Source organism: Mycteria americana, chromosome 3, assembly GCF_035582795.1.
Source record: "Mycteria americana isolate JAX WOST 10 ecotype Jacksonville Zoo and Gardens chromosome 3, USCA_MyAme_1.0, whole genome shotgun sequence".
Classification (NCBI taxonomy): domain Eukaryota; kingdom Metazoa; phylum Chordata; class Aves; order Ciconiiformes; family Ciconiidae; genus Mycteria; species Mycteria americana.
This window is the reverse complement of record NC_134367.1, coordinates 56,363,114-56,379,727: the sequence shown is the minus strand read 5'-3', so window position 1 is coordinate 56,379,727 and position 16,614 is coordinate 56,363,114.

Below are 16,614 nucleotides of genomic sequence, written 5' to 3'. Positions count from 1 at the left end.
GAAAAGCCTGCCAGATACTGCCGGTCCTTCTGCTTGCTGAGTCCTCCCTTTCCTTGGACTAGCACAGACTGCATTCGCAGATTCAGATTCAACTCTCTTCACCTCAACCTGTCTGAAGAATTTATCAGAAAGAAAAATGGGCAGCAAAGCTGATGTTACTGCAGGGCAGGTGTCCTTTCAAAGTCTATGAAATGCACAAACACGTTTCAAATTTTACGTCAAAGACTTTTAGTAAAGAGTGGAGATCTGTGATATAAAAACAGGACCCACCCTGTGCTTGAGACCCTCTGAAATTGTTCGGGAGCTTTTGAAGTTACAAGGAAGAGCAGAGGGGTTGATGCAAGAAGCAGCCTCAGTACTGTGGTCTAGGAGCAAACAAACCACGAGTCCCTTGCGGTATGGCATCTGCCATTCACTGAGTGTCAGCTGTTTAGTGCTTTGCAGGCACAAAGAGTGCTGATTCTTCTGTTCTCCAAAATACCGTAAATGGTCAATGCAATAGCTGCGCATGGGATACTTACTTACTCCAGATGAGGATCTTCTGGGTCTCAGAAAGCTGAATATGCGAGCCATGCCTCATGACAAGACAACAACTTGTGCATTCACGCTGAGTTCATGGCAAACAGTGTACAAAAGCTGTACTGAAAGCAATTTGTGGAATACTATCATAATTGATTATGGTATTGCCACCTGCTGGACCAGCTGCCAGACTTGGAGTCCCTGTGGGTGACATTCATCCCTGTATGAGGGGATGAGCACAAGAGATTATATACTCCAGTCATTTTACTTAAACTAAAAATACTGTGCAAGTAAAATAAAAGCTATGTGCCACTCCTTCCCAAGGGCCTGGGTTGCAGACAGAGCGAGGCAGTGTCCTCTTGCTTTGTAGACTACTTTGAGGCTGCAGTACTCAGAAGAAGTGTTTACACTGAGTAGCTGGACTTGAGCTCTGGAGCTGTGTTTGATGGTAATGCAGCAGTAATCGGTGCACAGAATAAGGTAGACATCTTGGCAGGCCCCTTACCAGCTGTAAGGTTATGTATGTCACACGTCAGTGTAAGCAGCTGCTACAGCTTTCTGAAAGGTCTGGAGGGTTTAAGAGTGACATTACAGCAAGAAAACATACCCAGAAAATGTCAGTGTGACAATTTTGTAGGCTTTCAGCATGAAACCCAGAGACCCCTGAGCATATGCTGGAAGCCCAACCATATTTTTTCTTACTAGCCCTACCATGTGCCTGAAGGTCATCACCACTGACTTTGCTGACAGAGGGAGGTCTTCAGAGTCTCTCATGGTGTTTTGGGATGCTTCTGCAGCAGATGAAAAGGTTTCTCCAGCACAAGGAATTGTGTGTGTACAGTAAAAATTAATGATTGAGAGATGACAGCTGAATGAGCAGTGCTTGTGAGATGGAAAATACAACTATCATCGCTGTTCTCAAATTTTCCTATTCCCCAAACTCTGCCCCACTGTGCGTGTTTTGCCCGTTTCTACTACCTCCGTGCCACCTTCTTTCCCTTGTTCCACCATTGCCTGTGCTCTTTGCAGCACACAACATGGTATCAACAAGCTCCATTTTGCTCCAGCAAAGGAAGAAAACCCAAGCTTTGACTTTCTTCCCTTGGCTTGTGACTTTGCCGGTATTAGATGAGTGCACTGGTTAAAAAATAATCATGATTGGCATTCATGGCAGGAGCAGAACTGATGCAAGATAAATCAATACAAACATGGGTTAAACCAGCTCCAGTACATCTATCATAGTTATTTACCTAAGTTTAAATCAATTTAATTAAAGCGACTCACTTTTCTGGTAGAGACAAGGCTTTACCGTGTGCCAAATTGAATCCATTGACGGAATTAAAGTAATAAAAAAGGAGCGGCTGGTGACTTTCAAGTTCAAAATGATGAGTGACTGGTAGTGTCATGGAGAAGGAGCCATATGAAGATAGCTGGATGGAGTCTTAAAAGAAGAAAATGAATCAGAATGAAGAAATCTCCTTTACAGTGCAGTGGTGTGTGATAAGCAGGATTACTCTGAATTGTTAACCTCGTGCATTATCGATACCTCTGTAACCCTTGCCTCTGGCAGACGGTCACCTCTGAGGAAAGCAAAACACCTTGCTTGTCGTCTGAGACAGCATAACTGATCATTGCATATTAGCTGGCCACTTTTACAAAGTAAAACCTGTTGGTTTATATCACTTTCCCCTTTAAACCACTTGTTTTTAGGGTAAGTCTTGCCCCTGGGAAAGGTGGAATAATACAGCGTATGAGTTTTACTTAAAGAGTTATATCAGTTTGGGCACCTGGACAGTTAGCTCAGCTCAGCTGATTAGTAGGAACTTCCTAAGTTGTCATTAGCATCTTCTAAACTCTCTAGGCCAGCTTAGACTTTGCTGCCTAACTGCAAGACTTCCAAGTAGACTGTCATTTACAAATTTCTGTACCATGGGATATTTTGGGACACACCAAAATGTCCACCAGACATCTCTGGCTGAAACGCTCATAGAAGAAAATGGTAGGCTACAAAGCCCTGCCCTTCCCAATAAGAACATTTTGCTTATGGCTGGGACCAATGTCATTTTTACCGAACCCAGTTTGGCAGAGCTCATCGACTACAGTAAGTCAAAGAGTGCCTTTATGTGAAGACTCTTCATCATCCTCTCTTTCCATTCCAGAGATGATCTCCAAGGAAATACCATTTTCAAGCCCCTCCATTACAGTGAAGATGCCTTGTTGACGTGTCGTTATCGCTGGCAGTCCATATGCCTGCACTGTGACCGCTCTGGGGCTCACATCAGACACTGGGGTGCTGTTACCAACTTAGAATTTTCCCCTGTAGAAAGGTCGGAGATTTTATGCACAGACCACGTAACGATGCAAACATATTTGCTCTATGACTCCCTAACTCCACAAAAAATGTCTTATTTCTCTCTAATGCATGGTCCATTTTCAGAGCACATATGATTTATATGACCAGGATGGAATATGTTATGTAGATGTGGCTTTCTGTTGCTTCTCTGTCCTTCCTTCCCTGCTCCAAATCCATGTGGGGATTTTAGGTGCCTTGATGACTGATGTTTCTTTTAAAACAAACTATTGAAGATTGTATGCATGCAATTTCTCATTCTGGGTGAGACTTAATTAACTTTCAGCAGGCTCTGATTTCCCAGAAAAACAAACTATTCCAAACTCAATAACAACAAGCCCTAAACAATTTAAAAAATCAGTTTTTTCCGTCTGAGATCATGTAAGATTTCACTTCAGCACACAAATGTTCTCATACAACTAATTTTGTTCTTCAGATCTCTGAAACTCAGGAGAGGCTGATTTTATTTGGTCCACTTATTTCTGTCTGATTTCCAACTCTGCTTTTTTCTCCAGAGTCTGCCTGATGTCTAAGGAGCAAATCATGGCAAATAGCTCCTGTCTTGTCTAGCTAATTGCTACACCGACACTATGGGCAACAGCAAAAGAAACAAGATGGGAGTTTGAGCAAGAATAATGCGAAATGTTTGGTAAAACAGGCATAAAAGGAAAAAGACAGAACTAGGAAATCATCAGTGTTGCACTTGTATCTCATTGCTCCTATCATGTTTAATAATTCTTTCTCCTAATCACAGAACTGACCGTCACAGCGCTTCCTCAAGATTGTACCCCACAATTAAGTACATTTTGTTGGTGCATGGAGACTCCCGAATTACTGGCCACTATTATTGCCATAGTAGTGTGATACTTCTCGCCATCCTCTTCTAGCAAGCATTTTTGTTGTGTCCTATTTGCTTCTCTTATCCTTCTTGGCAATGTGCAGTTTAGGATAAAATGGTTTTGTCTATCATAGCAAAGTCACACGTAACTGCTGCCAGCTTGAGTTTTATGTGGTATGCATTTAAACTTTTACCAAGCTTTTGCCTTGATTGGTAAAAAAGGAAAGGTTCCTACTGAGTGTTTTCCGTTACCAAGAAAAAATCTTCAAACATATTTGGAGCTCTCTTATACTGATTTTCTGCCCAGCTGTAGTAGTCCATTAAAAAGTTAGGGGTTTAGAGCAGACAGAAGACTAACAACAAACTACATGGGTGGGCATCAGCCTTTTATAGCAAGGAGGTTACTGAGACTTGAGTCCATTCCTTCACACCCAGCTGGGCATAACAAATAATGCATTTGAATTTAGAGAGCACCATCTCTTGCACCAGTCCAGATAGCTATGGCACAGGCACAAACATTAGGGCTCTTGACAATAGCTAAGAAAATACAGCTGGGGCACGGTTCAGTCCAGCTGGGCTTCAAAAATTTGGACTGCTAAATTCAACCCCAAATCTAGGTATCCTGCACCGGTAAGCTCAATTTCATTGAAAATTTTGTTTTCAAAGGAGGGAGGGGCTGTTAAAAGTTGGACCCTGATTTTGTGGCTTTATGAGACAAGGTCTCTGGTGACAGTACCAGCCAGAGGCGTTGACGGCCTCCCCTCCTCTTCCCCACCGCCCTGTCTCTTCCTACTGCTCGGCTCAAACGCATCGCTCCCTGAGGTGCGTGGGCACGGTTGTTCCTACAACACTGTGAACATGATGAAGGAATTAACACAGCTTCTCTAAGGTTGTTTTTAATATGGCATTTTTAAGTCGGGCCAGTTCCGCGCTGGGTTTGCATGAAGGTCTGGGGTGCAAGGGGACCTGGGCAAGCAGCGGCTTGGAGACTTCATGTCACGAAACCACAGCTGAGAAAAGGACTGCCAAAGGGCTGGGTGCCATCAGACTCCAAAGGCACAGGGAGAGCCCACTGTGATCCCCCGTTGCTTGTGGTTTTCAGATTTTGACTCATTCGGTCAACACAGAATTAAATACTTGACTCTTAAGGTCGATTAAGTGACCTCATTTGCAGTGCAGCTCCTACTGGCATCACATTCAGAGTAAGAAGCCAAATTTCTGGAGTTAGTTTCCTAACGCATGGGGCCAGATTTGTCTTCCTACAGAACTACGCCCAGCAGAAAGGGGCTTTGTGTCTGCTTCGGAAAAACCCTGCCTGCTGCCTGATATTCGAGTACAGAGATTATCTCTGCTTCCTCACCTGTAAAAAGATAATTACACTGCCCAACTTTCTAAAGAGCCTTTGCGTCTCCAGATAAAATACACTACAGAGAGGAACTACATGAATTATTCAGGCTAAATTAAATTAATGAAGACTGTGGAAATTCAGTTGCTTTTGTTTCTTTTTTTCTGCGCTAGGTTCAGATCCTGCAGGGGCTTTTGTGGTCTCAAAATATGCTGAAAGCAGAGCGCTGCTAGCTCACAACTCTGCTGAAAATACTTTCTTCATTGTCTGAAAATATATTAATTTAATTATTGACGAGCCCATTTGTGAGAGAGCTATTGAAGCATGACCAGCTCACCACAGTGTTTTCTCTAACCATAGGCTGCCACAGGGAGTGAAGAATGAAAAGTCAATGCAACCTCTGCGAGACAGCAAGATGGATTTATGAGGAATTACAGGCTGGTTTATAAGGAAAAAATGATCACTTGGTCAACAATGTAGGATTACAAAGACAGTTCTTGCACCGTCCAGGAAGGACCTAGACAGAACATGTACAATGTCACGCCAGGACACCTTAAATCCTTTGCAACAGTGCTTTTGGGTTAGCTGTGCTACTGTCCCTGCTCTGGGCCTCTCCAAGCAGCCCCTCTCCCTTCCTCTGTCCCCAAGATGCCAGGAGATGCCTCCTGAATGAAATTCTGCAATTCTCACCCCAGATTTTGGGATGCAGGGCTGCCAGCACCGGAGCACATCAAGGTCTCCTTCTAGCAGCCTACAACAGCAGCTTAACTGAAATAAAAATATGATATATTTTGCCAAAAAGCTGCACAGCTCTTAGTTGAATGGATTTAAGAGGGGTGCCTTACACATTATTTTTGTACTCATACTTAACTTTCCTCGCTGGAGCTTAGGCAGACCTGGCATTTTTCCCCAATATGGAGAACTGGAAGCTGTCCATCACGCTTGCAGCCTGGTTCCCCTGATTAATTTATTTTTTTTTTAACATATCTTTAGCCTGCCAGCTTTTCCCGGCTCACATAATCCCCTGCCCTTTCCTGGAATCTCGGAGGTGTTAGGGGCTCCTTTGAAAGCAGGCTCAGCTACCAGAGGAGTCTCCCAGCCTGGCTGGGTAGAGCCAGACATTGTTATCCTCACTCCTTTGAAGCTGCGTACCTGAGCCTGGCTTAACCGAGTCATTATTTTACTTTTCCTTGCTCAGATCTGTAACAAGCCCTTTATTGCTTGCTTTCAATTAACTCTCCGAATTCAGGCGAGCAGCAATAGGAAATGTGGGCGGGGGGCAGAGAGAGCATTATCTTTGCATTATATAGCATTAATCAAAGGGTCGTGCAGGCGTTTTCCCAGTTTGCCCCACTTTGTTACCATAAGCTTCCACGTGATCCTGGAAACAGGGATTCTTGCCTACAGCCTATAACAAACAACCTGCCACCGCTGGGTTTCTGTTTATTTTAATTAACAAAGTGCTAATTCCTGGCTGGCACGCAGTGGAGCGGAAAGGCGGGAGGAGACCAGGCTTGGCCGTGCCACCCCCTTCCTGCCGCTTCGGCGAGGCTGGGCTGAGCCCCAGTGCCAGGCAGCCCCTGCCAGCCCCCAAACCGTGCCCAGTTTGGCTGTGGACACAGCTGGGACATGGCCCCTGTGCCAGGGAAGGGCAGGGGATTCATAATTCATTGGGAAGTACCTACCTACCTACCGGCCAAGCCAGCAGGTTTATTTTTCTAGAGGCAGATCTCGGACCCAGAGCATACTGCACTGCTGGAAGGGGCCGAGGGAGGGAGGGAGGGAGGGAGGGAAGAGAGGGCAGCAGCTGCTCGAGGTGAGGTTTTGGCAGCCGCCAAAAGCATCCACTGCTTCTGCACATCCACTGGCACGAAGATGGAGCTGAGTGCAGCCTATCTAAAATTTGAAGGGGAAGGATGAGGTTCAGGGAGACCCAGCTACACGTTTTCAGTGCCTTTTCCCCTTCCTTTTCTGGGTGCAGGTGTGCTCCAGGTTAAAAGCAGCCATGGTTTGGAGTAACTTTACTGAACCGCTGGAAACAGGCAGACTGCCAGGGGAAGACTGTCTTGTAGAGCCCAGCTCAGGTAGGAGCGCTGCCTTTCCATGGCAGAGTAACACGGGGCTGTGACCCAGGGGTGGTGGGAGCACGGGCTGCCCCGGGAAGAGCAGCTGTGCCTTGCCCTGCAAAGAGCTTCACGGCGTCTTCCCACGGGAGACAACTTCTGTGTCCGAGGCCAGGCTGTGGCCTGACTCACAGCGTTTGATGCCAGCTGCTAGCTACGAGCGCGCACGGGCTGTGGTGTGGCTCTCGAGCTGCTCAACAGCCGCAGGGGACTTCTGTCGTAGGGTGCAATTAGAGAGCACGTGTTTTCCTTTGCTCTGGCCCGCGGTAGACGTCTCTGAACCTGCCCGGCACCTCAGCCACATGGAGTGAACCAGAACATAAAGGTGTTACATCTTTGGAAACACCATGAATTTTTTTTTAATTTCACAAAAACAAATCCCAGCCATTAGGAATGTGTCTAGAAAACCCATTTGATATTCCAATTTTTGAGGCGAAATATCACCAAAATGGTGAGCACATATGGATGCTCTTGGTTAGCTGGCTGGTGAGCTAAGGGTGTTTTTCACTCCTCGCGTTTCCCATGCAGTAAGCACAACGGAGTATGTGATCCCCACTCTCATTATCTGATCGCCTCCAAAAATAGGTTCCTGCATATTTCATCCACCAGAAAACTTTGAGAGAGAGAAAAGACCTACTTTTCTTTTTTTTCTGCCAGTTGTGCCTGAAGCCATGCAGCACTCTGAGCAGCTACTGAGCAGCTTTCGTACTTTCTCCTGCTTCGCAACGAGTCAGCTGCATAGATGTCATGGCCCTGAGGGCAGCCACAGGCTTTACTGCTCCTGCCCAGCCTTTGCTGGGGCCACCTGGGCCCAGGAGCCCCATTGCAGCCCAGCCTGGGGCTGTCAGTCCCATCATCCCCCAGTGATGCTGCAGCAGTGCTGGTTGTACACTGGGACCCCTTGGTCGTACGTTGTAGCTTTGTCTCTGGTACTGTCTCCAGTCCCCTCTTCTTTAGCTCCTGATGGGAGCCCCTGGATGGTCCCTGGCCCTGGTTCATCGCTTTCCATCTCAGGATGTTGATGGACCCCGTTACAGCCCCTGGCTGTGCCCACTGTGGTCAGACCCTGTGGGATGGCACCCACCAGCAAGGGCACAGCCTGCACTGGGGTCACCCTTGGGTTCCAGCTCATCTCCCTTTGGAAAGAGCTGTCCCTTACCGAGAAGCAGGAGAAACCAGCCCTGACAATACAAGTGTGGAAAAATGATGGTAACGAACCACCTTCATCTTGTAGTATTTATGTGTGCAAGCAGTGAGGACCATTTCTGGCTCTGTGCTAAGTGATCAGAAAACATCTCCTGCAGCCTGGGTCATGTGTGTTGTGGTGGCTTTGCACGAGCGAAAGAGGGAAGGGTTGGAGCACATGCTCTGGGGTGTTCCTGTTATAAAGCCACCTAAAAGTCTTTAAAACACCCATTTAACTATCTGTAATTTTAGTTACATAGCTTACTAATTGTCTGTCTTGTGATAATGCCTCGTTCCTACAGCAAGTAAAAGGCTAACAAATCCAGTCCTCTCAAGCCTTTCCTCACTTGGCACATGCTCCATCCCCCTGACCATCCCAGAGGATCCTCTCCAGCTTGTCAATCTCTCTCTCGTACTGGGGGACAAAGCTGGTGCTCCAGCTGTGGGCTTGCAAGTGCCCAGCCATGGGGAGAAACTGCCTGTGGTCACCCTCTGACTAGCGCAGCCCAGCTGCCAAAGGAGCCCGGGCCAGCCAGGCTCACCGAGACGTTCATGTTCTCTCTGCCCGTTCACCCCCTCTCCTCTGAACTCTCTCCAGCTGATCTCATCTCTTCTGAGGATACTTAAAAATAACAGCAATGCTCACCTGTGGAGCAGGTATGTCATGAGATATAATGTACCTCCCGCACAAGGCATTGCTTCATGGACGCTGGGGGGACTGGGACAAGGCTGTGAAGGTTGGAGATACCTGCACATCAAGTAAATTGTTTGTGTCTCTGTGTGAGCTGATCACAAAATGGACACAAAGCTCAGAAACAGGTTGCAGAATATGAACAAGACAGTCATAACGATGACTGATTGTGTGACGAGTCACCTTAATTCTAATTTTTCCCAAGTATAGAAATGCTGGCATTTCTATCTTTTCTTTAAAAAATAGTTGCATACCTTATGAACAGAAGAGCTGAAGCCAGACCTCCATACCCTTCTAACCTTTTATTATTTGTCAAAATAACATTTGGTAGAAGCAAGACTGTGAGAGAACACAGATTTTTATAAATATTGCCTAAAGTGCACTCCTAACTTTCTCTCCTTTCCTACATCCTCCTTCCCATTTCTTACTTACTCTCTTCCTTTCATCATTTTCAGTTCCTTCTAACTCTTTCTTTTATTTCTCCAAATCACTGGTCCTTCTCCTGGTTAATTTAAGCTTCTGAAATAGCTATGAAAAAGCTTTTTTCCCCAAAGAAAAAAATAAAATGCTGACATCGGAAAATAAATCACTTCTAAGAATACCACTACTAGTATTTCATATTCAGCAATGAAAGACCGACAAGGGGCACAAAGAAGTTAACTTTTAAAAAGTTATTAATAGAAGTATGGTTTAAAAAAAACTTATTAAAAATAAAATTTATGTATAAACACATATATATATAAGAACAGGTAACTGCAAAATAGCTGCTAACTCTAATGATAACTGGGAAACAGACATCTGGCATATCAGATTCTCAGTCTAGTTCTGCTTCTCCTTATATGAGTTAATTTTTTTTCTTCAAAAGGAATTCATCGAGCACAAGCAGATATTCAATTTGTCTTTGCCCACAGTTTTCCCCACTGGTATTAAGTCAGGGAATACCCAGAGGAACAAATCCAAATTATGAGGTGAAATGTGGGAAAACATATAAAGAGAGCAATTATGAGTAAAATATCAGAACTTCAGCTTTATGTTTACAAAATCTTGTCTTTTCCAAGTTTTACTCCGAGGGTGCAATTTGCTAACTTAACCATAGCCATGTAGGGCTGTCTGGGGTGCTGTAGAGTGTTGCACCAGCCTCCAGCTGCTGCTCCAAGGTGTGCGTGTTTGGCAAGTTTTGTGCCATGGCTTTCAGCCTTGCACAGGTGTCTTGTGTACCTGAAACAGTATGAGTTCCCTCTCTCAGGCGCTCGAATTGCTCCCCTAGTTTTGATATTGCAAAAATGTCAGTGGCAGGCGCACAAAACTCCCCATATAAAAGGACCGGTAAAGACCAAGAAGCTTGCAGGTTTGTGCCTCTCACCTTACTTTCCATGTCAGCAAATTATTTCAATAGTGCCATGAAGTGCAAAAGGAGACGGATGCATTACGGAGTAGATAAGCGTAGTGCAAGGCAGTCCCAGAGAGCCAGCACATTACACATTTGCACACAGCCAAGAACAGGTCTTAGCCTCAGCCCAGTGCCCCTCTGAAGAAGAGGAAGGTCACAGCGTTCCTGCGATAGCATGAGCCATGCCAGCCTGTTAAGCACGACACAAAATCCCAGAGAAGCAGGTCAACACGACAAGGAAATGCAATCCTGATGTCTTGTTTATCTGCTAGGGGGTGAGAAAAGATGCTGCTGCTGGTTGCAAATGAAAATGTGTTTTAGTACAACAGTACTCTCTGGAGGGTTTATTGTATTCACCCATCATTATTGGTTAGCTACGTGTCCTGGCATATATTGTGTGTGCTTCAGAAAGCTCAGACTCTCGACATTTCCCGCATTCCTAACAGTTAAAACTATCTGATCCCCATGGGAAAGCTGGATTTGCAGTACTATTCAGCAGCCACAAGTACTCCTCCTCGGCATTTCATGGAATACTGAGGGGATGAGCTACCACAATTAAATGAAAGAAAACGTTAGCACATATTAAGAAACCAAGGGAAGATGGGGCTTCCTTACAGGATGCTCATCTGCTTGACTTTGAAAACCCACAACTTCAAAGAGGAATGACAAACCGGAAATATCCTTTCCTACAAAAGGAGGGACATACCTATACTTCATAAGCCATTAGAATCCAAATTGTGAGCCCCATCAGAAGCAAAGGATGTGCAGTCTGTTAATTACAGATTAAGTTTACTGACATGACACTCTTACCCCGGAATACTTATGTCACCAACAGAGATTAATGCCTAATAACCTAACTTACTGGATGCCAGTTTTTACTATGATCTGCCCGACGGCTGTGTGTCCAAAGGTGTGCCAGCCTGACACGGCTGCCTGCTGGAAGAGTGACTCGGGAGTGGAAAGAAAGAAGAGGAGAAAGTGAATTTTCAAGGGATCTGCTCAAGAATTAATTTATCCATGATGTTAAACCCCATAGTAATGTGTCCTGTCCTCTGGGCTTGACTTGGTTGAAGTCCAGGGGGCACATGGAGCCTAATTAAGGCAGCAGATGACTCTTCCCCTACCAAGTTCACCACCATTGGTTTAGGCTGTGGTTTTCTTCAAGCTTCCTTTTCTCATAGAGCGGACTAGAGCACCCACAATCAGAAAAACAACACAACCCACTCCCTCTGCAAGTACCACACAAAGAAATAGGAAGTAACAAAATCCAGAGGCTTCGTTTGTCCCTATACTGGGATCCACTTTTTAATCCCCATTAAAAGAAGTAAATCTCAGCCAGGAAGCAGCTCAGGCCCCCATCCCGCTGCTGGCCCACCTGCAAGGGCTGCGCTGGGGCAGGGGAAGGGACAGGGAGGGGGTCTTGGGGAGGGGCACGAGCTGCTTTACAAGGCACTGCCACTGCAAGAAGTACATACACAGAAGCAGGCATCTGCAAGGGATGCGACCCATGGGCGGGGATGCATCTCGCTCCTCGCCCACCTCAGCGAGGCGTAATGGAGCATGGCCACAGGTGAAAAGATGTTACGGAGACTGCTTTTGCCCTGTTTACGCTACAGCAAACTTCCTTTTCCTTCCTTCTATCTAACTTCACTTGCAAGTCCTTAAAGCTTGTTTGGCAGCTGTTTGCAGGGGAGACGGAGGGCTCCAGGCACTCGAAGTGCGTCGGTGCATCCAGCGAAGGGGAGGGCTCGGCGGTGAAGGCAGCACGCCTTTCACATCGCAGCACAGAAACAGAGGCAGCAGAAATTCATTTTACACCGAAGAAGAAACTCCGGGTACCAGGAATTTCAGCTTTACTTTGGCCAAAATTGTTTCTGTAGTTTTGTCGACTCACTTCCATACCACAGGATTCACCGTAATAGTAGTGCCCAGGGCTGCCGGTGATGCAAGTCTTCCAACGCCAGAAGTTGCCTCCCAGGCTAAAAAATTAGTATTTCTTCTGTTCAAAACACTATGTGACCTTTTTTAATAGTTTTGTTTCCATTGCCTTTGCCTTCTCTGAGTGCTTACGACACAGTATAAGGCACTAATTTCCTTATAACAAGGCATTGAGCTGACAATAAATTGTATTTATCTTCAGGCTTCACTGGAGTGATTGGGGGATGTCCAGCCTCCTCCATACTGCACTTTCTTTCTTTTCTTTTAATGTGGTTTTCGAATGATCGGTGTCCCTGAGGTGTCTGTTACTCCTCTTTTGCTCTTTTTTCTTCACTTCAGAATGTGCAACCCTCTTTTTTCTTTTTTTTTTTTTTCTGCATTTGCCTCCTGAGAAGGTAGAAAAATCAATGGATTTGTGAAGCATGAGCTCCTTTTTTGAACAATTTTGAGAGGTGACTATGACATAAGCAAAATAATTGCTTTCTCAAGTCGAATTAGCTCAATTCTGTCTGATTACTTTTTTGAAGCTACATTTCAATACAACTCTGATCAGATCAGCCATCTTCCATAGCTAGTATTTTTGGCCTGTGTGTTATTTTAAGCTTATCATTACCATGGGACTTGAATTCATTTGGAACTCATTAATAATCAGTATAATTCCCTTTCATTAGAAATCTCTTATTGGAGTAACCGCTTGTGACAATTCCCATGAAGTGACCATCTTTGTAGATATACAGCTGGTGATGATGAATTAATATGTAACTTTATATTAAACTAATATTCCCCAAAATAATAAAATGCCTTAATATATTCCATGCATAGTTAATAGAAGATCAGAAGGATGAAAGCTACAAGTGGAAATAGGATCGTTTTCTTGGTTATCAGAATTCCCCTTTTTTGGTGTGGTACACTAGAGGGATTTTATGTGGCATATATATGCAACTTTCTCTGCACAATGTATTTTTCTGCCATGTATAACGGAACTCACAATGAGAAACACTGACATACCCGATGAAGACAGAGTCCTTCCCAACATTAACACAATGGCTGGCAGTTCATCATGTCTGAAGAGAAGATTTTATAATCAAAGACATTGAAAACCTGTGAAAGAGAGGGTTAAGCAAAAAAGAACACTTTCTTCTTGGAGCATGGACAGCAATCTTCTCTGTTTTTCTCTAAACTTTCACTGAGCAAATGTATCTATATCTTGACCCTCTTCACAAGTTATATTTTTTGTAAAAATACTTGTATGCAGGCTAACAAAGCCGTGCACAAGTATTCATGCTGCTCTCAAGGAGTGTCAGTATGTCACATTTCCCTGAACAATGATGGGCTGTAGAGGGGGAAGAGATTTTAAGTAGCTTTGAAAGAACGTGGAACAATTCCCTTGTTTTGTATATCTTCCATGTGTGTAACTGCTCCACCATGTGACAGAAAACAAATACAATAGTTCTGGCTAAATTGGGTGAGACTGAGATTTAAGAAAAAGCTTTTTCTATAGCCACACTTCTGCTGATAACTTTTGAATTCTTTTCTGGAAGACGAGGAGGAAAAGAGTAATCAGCCAAAGCTGGGTCTGGAAGCAGATCCCTGTATTGGAAGGAGGTGGAGGACAGGGACAAGAGCATGTCCCATGAGCAATTCATTGCCTGTTTTGCTGTCCAACTTGATCCTACTTCAAAGGTGGCAAGCATCTCTGGGCAAAAGTTTCTTTCAAATGTGTGCAATCACCAGTAGCATTTCTGTTGCAACAGATCAGTCCATTTTCTCAAGAAACTCATGACTGCCTCTAATAGTGTTTGATGACTCCGCTTTCAGATTACTTCTATCATTCCTTCCACCTCTGTGGCTGGATGGGATAGGAGGCTGCTATTAAGCCATTCATATTGGCTTGAAGTGTTAACATGATCCACGGGAAAATAATTCCTGCTGCACCAATGGCGGTACCAAAGCAGCAATGGCTCTGTGCCAGGCGAAGGGCTGCACCTCATCTGCCCAAATGTACTGCGGACAATCCTCTGCAAACTGGTCGTCTAAACCCCTCTTTGGCCCACGGCAACGAGTCTTCTCTTCTAAAGGGGGCATTTCTACCGAGTTCGTCTCAAATAACTCCCACCCTGGAAGTGCCAGTTTCTCTCTATGTACCACGGTGGAAACCTAGCTGGCACCTTGGGTAGGGGGAGCTGCACTGTGGGAAATACTGCTAGGAGAAGTCAGTCCCACCCCCAGTGACCGTGCCCTGGGACCTCCCTTCTGTTTTCAGCACGAGGAGACGAAGTTCCTAATAAAGCAGAGAGTTTCCTTAGGCTCTTTCGCAGCTCAGATGCACTGTGAGGAAAGAGACCTTCATCCTCCTAATGAGCAAATGTGTTCAGAGTAAATGCACTCCTTGAAGGGCGTTAATGCTTTCATCACCACTGGCTAATGAGCCTGAACTTGCACCTTGTGCGAGATACTAATCAGATTCCTCTTTCTGTACTCTCTAAAGCAGTGCAATGCGGTCTGCCAGCTGGTAGTGATGCTATTTAAAAATAACCGCACATGGGTGTTCAATATTTCTGTCACAGGAGTTGGTAAAGGTCTAGGCCCAGGCAAGACCGGGGCCCATTTTAATATGCATTGCATTCTTAATTTCTTTTAAGGTTATTATTAACTTATCCCATTTTCAAAATCAAATAATAAGCCTTTTAACTGAAGGGTAACTCTTTCTTGTATAATGTAATTTGATTTTTTTTCCCTCAAAATTTCAAATTACTTTGGTCCTGTTTTTTTCATAATCATTTGCATAATCTACAACACTTTCAGGACTTTCTTAGTTTGCATAAATCAATTTCGCTTCTTGTTCACCTCATCACTTTCAAGGGGATTCTTTTCTGCTTTACTGGACTTAAATTAATCCTCTGGAGGAAGCAGTGTCACGACACGGCCAGCATCTAAATCTGCATAATGAAAGCAATTTTTTCCATTTAAATTGGCACTCAAGAATATCACTGCTCATTAGCAGACTTTAGATCTTTTATTTCATTTTAAGTGAGAACGACAAGCATTCTTTCCCTAATATGAGTTTCTTGCATAAGAATTTATTGAGAGACCTTTAAATTTATTGCAGTGCAAGTTAGGTGCCTTCATACCTTTAAAAAACAAGTCTATGTGATTTGTAGAGTATTAACATCGCTAGCAAGACCATCAAAATTGCCATGCTTGATCAGAGTGGTGATCTGTCTGGTTTGGTCTCTCTCTGGGGTGTAAACTGATCTGAGAAGATGGTTGAATAATGGATGGATGTGGAATCACTTATGATGAAAGGGAAATCTCTTCTAATTCTGGGCACTCAGCAGATGCTTTTGCTGGTGGTGATCTTAGATGAGGTTTAATATGAAATCTCTACTGAAACTTAGAACTGAGAGGAGTGCTTAGTATAACAGGAGAGCATCCGGAAAAAAGCGCTTAGGCTGGAAGGGGGTGAGATGCAAAATCTGTGTTGCTTGTCTCTTGGGTACTAGTACACAGCTGCAAAGCAGCCACATCTGTTTCACTAGAAGTCTCCAGGGCTATTTAGCCTTCCAGGGTAGATGCCGTCACACTTTCCTGAACTCTGAAGGCTTTATCACTAACAGTTCTGTATTTATCTTTCACAGTTTCAAAAGAAGTACCTGTCTGTAGGGAGGAAGAGCACTTCTTGCTCTTGGTCCTGTAACACAGCCACAGGATGGAGCAGCTTGAGCTCCTCATGCACGTGTAGCCTTGGTCAGGCTCAAGAGCCAGAGGCTGCCCGCTGTTGGCTTGTCTCTATGTCCTTGCTTCAGGCTCCGATATACCTGTTGTGCATGACTCAGCTAAGGCTTCCCCAGGCAGTGCTACTGATTTAACGATCCCAGGCAATCTGTGGTCTGCACTGACCTTTTACATTCTGTCCTGTCACATTTCCTTGCAAAATACATGTTTTACTGGTTTCGGTCCAGTTGTCAAAAGTAACATTCTCTTTCTTTGTAAGACGAAGATTTTTTCCTTGACTTTGCTTGCAACTCACTGTTTCCATTGGAATATTTTGCAGGATCAAGTAGCAATGATATCTGCTTGCCTTTTGTTAAGTTTCTTGGGTTATGAATGAGAAGTTGCTTTTGTTTCCTAAATACAATGATAAAGAGCATTTAAACACTCAGAAGAAAGTGTTGGTGCACCTACTTCTCATGCATAAATGCGTGTTTTCCAATCATTGACTATTTCTTTGTCAT